The following is a 6,000-nucleotide window of genomic DNA, read 5'->3' as shown; positions in this document are numbered from 1 at the left end:
AGCTAAGCCCTTTCTCCTCCCAGTGGGCCACCTACCACAGCTCAGCTCACCAAGAGTGACCTGTTTTTCTGTTTTTCCAGCATGACGTGATTTTCCCTAAACCTCCCAAGATTCCCACCTCCTCTGAGTTACTGAGGACAGACCAGGAGAGAAACCCTGGATGATGTGCCTGCAGAGAAGCCTCATGCCAGCAGGATTTCTGCAGAAAGGTGCAGAACTGGTGTGGCAGAAGAATGCAAAGGGGCGCCTTCTCCAGGGCACTGGTGAGCCATCCTGACCTACACATCCAGGGAAAGCAAGCCAGACAGCTGGCCCTGGTGGGACTGCTTTTGCATGAAACCCACAGATGACCTGGAGGGTCTCTGGGGCTATCTCACTCCAGACAAGGTTTGCATGTGCCTTGTGTCCCAGCTGGGTTGGTCTGGGACAGCTCCTGGCCCCACTCGAGGCACGCCACGTGTAGGAAGGCAGTGATGGAGAGCTGCCCAGGGGCACTCATTTCAGGCACAGCAACATCAGCCAGGGCCCTTCGAGGTCTATCTGTAACTACATTTTCCAGCTGCATGCAGAAGGAAAAAGTCATACACGCTTTTATATGGTCCAATAATAATCACTCTATGAATCTACACTATTTAATAGCAAATGATCCTTTCCAGTAATTTTTTAGTCATTCTAATGGAATTTCTTTATTAATAAATTTTTATTAAATTTGACACAGCAATAACAAAAAGCTATAGAAAAATATTCAATTTTATTATGGTCTATAGTACCTTTCCATAAAGGTTAATATGGACTCACCACTCCTAATAATTAAATGGCAATACTCCTGCTGAGGATAGTCAAACCTCACAGTTCTGCCCTTTCAAGAAGAGTCCTTCATTTTACATTTAAACTCCACTTTTCTTCTATGGTTTTCCCCATGAATAAGCTAGATTTGCAGAAATTTAGTGGTCTTTTCTTTCCTCCCCAGGTACTACTGGATACTATAGTAAAATACAAAATAAAATCTACTGATCAAGACAATTCTAAAGCTGTCAACATATTTTGTTCCCTAACTATACATCCAAATCATCTCGAAGGTATTGTAGTCGTCTCCTGGAGTTGATAAGCCATTTAATGTATTATTCTGGTGACAGGCAAGATGGCATTTGCTACAAGCATTTTATGATTCAGTAGTTTTCAGAGAGACTAGAAAACTAAGCAGCAGATTTACACTATAACAAAATAAAAGCTGAGATCTCATCAGCCTGATGAATGACTAAAGCAGCTTTCATCTACAGATTTTCAGCTAGTTTGCCTGAAGGTGGAGAACTTATTGTTTAGGACATTATAGCAGGACCTCGAGGCTATAACCAAATGGCATGTGGTGAAGGCTCTGCACATGCAGGGGGTAGAAATACTGCTAACTCTGGGGCAGTTTCCATCTAAGAAAGACATGTAAGTGCAATAAATTGAAAGAAAAAGGAAACATGAGGAAAAGAGAAGTTCTATATGCATGTACATGTGCTAACGTACCAGAAACCCTGCCTGGCAGGCTGCTCTGCTCAGGCAGTTGGCTGTTTGCAAAGGGTGCCACAGCGGATTATTTATTTATTTATTTATTTTCAGAAAGAGGTAAATGCAAGGAGAAAAGCAGCTTAGAAGGGCCATTACATACATAAGGTTTGGCATCGGCAGGCAGGCAGATATAGTATTACTGGCTACCTTATTTCTTAGCAAACAGATATTAGATAATGGCTCCTTCTCTGCCAAGCAATGAGTCAGGGGCTGAGATGAGAGGAGAGCTCTGGCCTCTTGACTCCCTCTCTCCACATCTGACCAGAGATCACTCCAGCTGCCTTCCAGCAAGCAAGTCAGGTTTCAGCCAGGCATTCGAAATGGAGACAGTGTCAATGGTATGGGTTAATGGTACCGGTGCCTGCGGCTCAGCACCAAGGGCCACATTCAGACCACCTTCCACCAAGGGTTAACCAGGCTGGTTTGAGCTAAAGTGCCACAGGAGGCATGAGAGCAATGGAAAACTCATTATGTCTCAGCACCTTCTGACTGTGCCTCTCCATCACCTCTAATCCCTCACCCCCTCCGTTCGGACGTCATCTGCACCTTCCCAAAGGCTCACAAATGTCAGGTCCTCCTCTCACAAAGCAAATGGCTGTGAGGACATGAAGCACCGTCAGATCTGAGCCCCTGTAGTACATACAAAGGCCAGTGGAAATCCTGGACAAACCCACCGACTGCATTTCCATGCATGTACATTTTGGTGCTTTCCATCTGACTTTTAAACCACGAACAATCTTCGAAAACTTCCGAAGATTTGTCCTATATTTGAACCTTACTCACAGTCTTCCACTTGCTTAGCCGTGAACATGATTTTAACAAATCCATTTCAACCTCTTAGTTAATTTGTTTCTGAGGCCTTTCTCTTTCAGAGTGTGTAATTAAACTAAAAGAGCCTGGAAAAGCCCCTTACAGTAAATAATTTACAAGTTCCTCCCTGGGGACATTTTTTAATTATAACTCCACTGGTCAGATCTTCCTGAATACTCTGAGATAGCATTCCCTGCTGGGATCCTGAAATATAATTACCTTATTCATTTGGTAATGGTATTTTTCCTTAAACTACCCATTTCTTATGCAGGGCAGGCAGATTTGTTTATAAACAAAGTAAAGCCTGATAGGCGCTTTGTCATGAGAAGAGCAATAATGACATTCACTGCAACAGACAGGGGCACATCCATTTGGGGAAGGATGATACCGTTTCGAAGCAATTTTTATAAATCCTACCCTGACAATCCAGCATTGATACGAGGGAGCATACAGACAGCCCAGGCTCCTCTCCTTGGCAGCCTGCCTTGCTCCCCAAGTGCCATTTTATGCATAGCAAACGTAAATAATTCTGACGCACCTACCAGCCCCCTAACCTTTGTGCTTCAGAAACACTGTTATATACCATCAAACTGACAGTGATTTCATGTTATGTGGCAAACAGAAAAACCCAGAGCGACAGCGGCGAGTTTTAGGTGTCAGATGAAAGCTGTCACATTTATTTAGCTCTGTGATTCTCGAGACGATATACATAAATATTGGTTTACTGTCCCCACCAGCCAAATGTTAAGGGCTGTCTGCATCAGCTGGGGCCCTGTGGCTCCCCAGGCCTGTGCTGATCTCCTTCTGACCCAGGAGGGGCTGGTAAGGAACACAGTGCCTGCTCCTCTCATTCCCACTGTCACGGTGCATTAAATGCCTCCCTCACAGCCGTAGCCAAAAGGGCGGTTGGGAGCATGAGTGGCAGAGATCGGCTTTGTAGTGCCCAGTGATGTGATCTGTGAGATAAGAAAGCCTTCAAAATATGCTTTCTTTTTCTGTACCAATTATTTCCAGCTAGCCCACAAAGTGGCTTGGCACCTACCTGCAGCTGTGCTGGACAGGAGCTCCTAGTTTGCAGCCAAATTTTTGCTTTTCCCTTTTGCCCCATTTTAAACTCCCCCACACCAAAATGAGTGACCAAGCTCTCAGTTCTCTCTAGTTTCTGTACAGCTGTTAGTGCTGGCCCTGAAGTCTCTGCATCATTTGCTAGCCTTGTTGTACACAGCTGCTCACCTGTTATCACCCGCAGTGAAATATGTGTGTCAAACCAAGGTCTGTTCTGGTGAACACACCAAAGCTCAGCCAGAAGGATTAAAAGCTAATCCAAAAGGCCCATAAAGTGTGACTAACCTCATATCTAACTGGTCAAATAATAGTAAGAATAATAAAATAAAATAAAGTAATAACAGTAATAATAATAATAAAATACCTTCTTATGTAAAGAATGCCTAAGAAAAGCAAAGCCACAAGACAGAGGATTTGGGTAAAAAGGAGGCTTTCTTGGTAGCTATTTGATTTATGTAATATAAAGTGTTCTAATAAAACACAGTCAAAAAAAATTATTCAGCCTCAAAACCACACATCATGGCTTCCCCTCTGCTTGAATGTAACAGCGAGAGGTCATTAGTGCCTGATTATATTCTGCTATGCTGCTATGGGCTCTCAATTTGTGCCTAAAGTAAGATTGGAGTGGCGTTGACGCAGTCATGCTTAGTGTCACACTAACCAAAAGCACAGAAACAAGTCTCAGGAGCCCAGCTATGCTGCCAGGGTTAGACTTTGAGGCAGGACACTCCTATAAGCACCCCAGTTTGGGTGGGATGGAAGGACGTAGCTGTTTGAATAGGGCTGGACGTAGTATACGCATTTAAAACATTTATCAGGATTGGGATCCAGGTTTCCTCTGTGAAAAATACTGGCTTCAGCACAGCTTTGTTGATGTCCATGGCAGGCAGTGCCATCTGGCATAGGTTTCATCCTAATGTGACCAGTGAACTCTAGCAGCCTTGCAGACAAACCTGCTACACACGAAGCCTGCCCTGTCTTTTCCTTTTTGCTCTCCTTATGCCAACAGAAGTTCAGAAATGAAGAAGGGATTAAAACACTGCCAGGATATGAAAAAAAAAAGTCCAATTTTCTCATCACACTTATTCCCTGAAGGTCCTGAATCTTAAGAGTCTGCCTTCGTCCTGTACAGCAGAACAGCTGACAGCACTGCAGAGCTGAGAGAAGCTGGAGAACGCTCTGCTGCATGCACCAACACCATCATCTCACCTTCTGCTTGCACAACGCTGTATGACACCTGAACACAACTTATTCTGCATAGTTTGCAACACACCAAGTGAGAAAATGCATCTTTCATTTGGCGGAAGGATTCAGTTTGATAAAGAACTGACAGGCAGCCAAGTCTGAGCACCATCGTTTTACTAAATAGCCCGAGCTGCAAACTGCTTCCAGCTGTCTTGTTCAGGCTGCAGCTTTGCTGTGCACGCTGGTGGGAAGGCCAGCAGGCCAACATTGAAGGTGCATCTTCACCCCAGGCAGACAGACCTTCAGTAGCATGGGGTAAAGAAACACCAGGGTGCACAGGCCAGAGAGACCTGAGCTAATGGAGCTCTGTTAACCTCAGAACAAGAGGGTTTTAATTAATTACTCTATTGGCAAAATGGGAATAAAATTGAATACAAGCTTTCTGAGATGAAAGATTCATATAATCACAGGTAGGCACGGTTTTGTTCACAAGGACAGTTACCATGGACGAAGTCTTAAGGGCATTCTGGTCTGCATCTGGTCCTTGAGAATTCATGGAATTTTTAATGATGACATGCAGTAGTTTGGTTAAAATAAATGCACTGACTTATTGATTGAGGGATTAAACATGTATAGGAAAAGTGAAGTCATGCTGAAGAAGGCAGGTAGGATTATTAATAGCACAGGAAGGGGAGAAACTGAGCATTTTGCCACCCTTCTTATCACCTATTATTGGCCTTTAATTCCCAAACCTGTTTTCCTTTAAAACCTAGCACCCTCCCTCTGAGTGGGCACTACACTTTTGCTGGGCACACACATTTTAGATGCTGTGCAGACTCCAAGACAGAGTCATGCTTTAGTTTGCTCTAGTTCCAGTTCACACGTGCAGCACATACACAGCAATGCACGATTACATGGCAAAAACTCTGTAAGGCTTTTGGACCACTGGGTACGGAAACATAATTTTGACTGTGATTGATCCAGAGTCAGAAATATCATGTCCTGTTACCATGAGGACAGCTTGCAGAGGAAAACTGATTGTCCTCCTGCTGACTTCCAGGATGGTCTGGAGGATTGATAATCTCTGCCACATCCACCTAACTAATGGGTGTCCATCTTCCTCCAATCTGCCCCTTGACATCATTAAAGCGTAATTACATACATATTGTTTTTAATCTGCCTGGGGCAAATAACAACCTCCCACCCAAAACCTTAGTCAATCCATAAAAACTGTTCTCTGCAATTCTTAGTGTCTAATCTTTTAACATACTTCCCATACTTTGTACAACATTTGGGGTATTAAGAATGGCTCATGTACAAAATTGTAAAGGTTGAAGTAATTCTGAATGTTATTTTACAAAAAAAAAGAAAAATATAAGTTGT

This window comes from Aythya fuligula, chromosome 11, assembly GCF_009819795.1.
Source record: "Aythya fuligula isolate bAytFul2 chromosome 11, bAytFul2.pri, whole genome shotgun sequence".
Classification (NCBI taxonomy): Eukaryota; Metazoa; Chordata; class Aves; order Anseriformes; family Anatidae; genus Aythya; species Aythya fuligula.
This window is presented reverse-complemented; position numbering follows the sequence as displayed.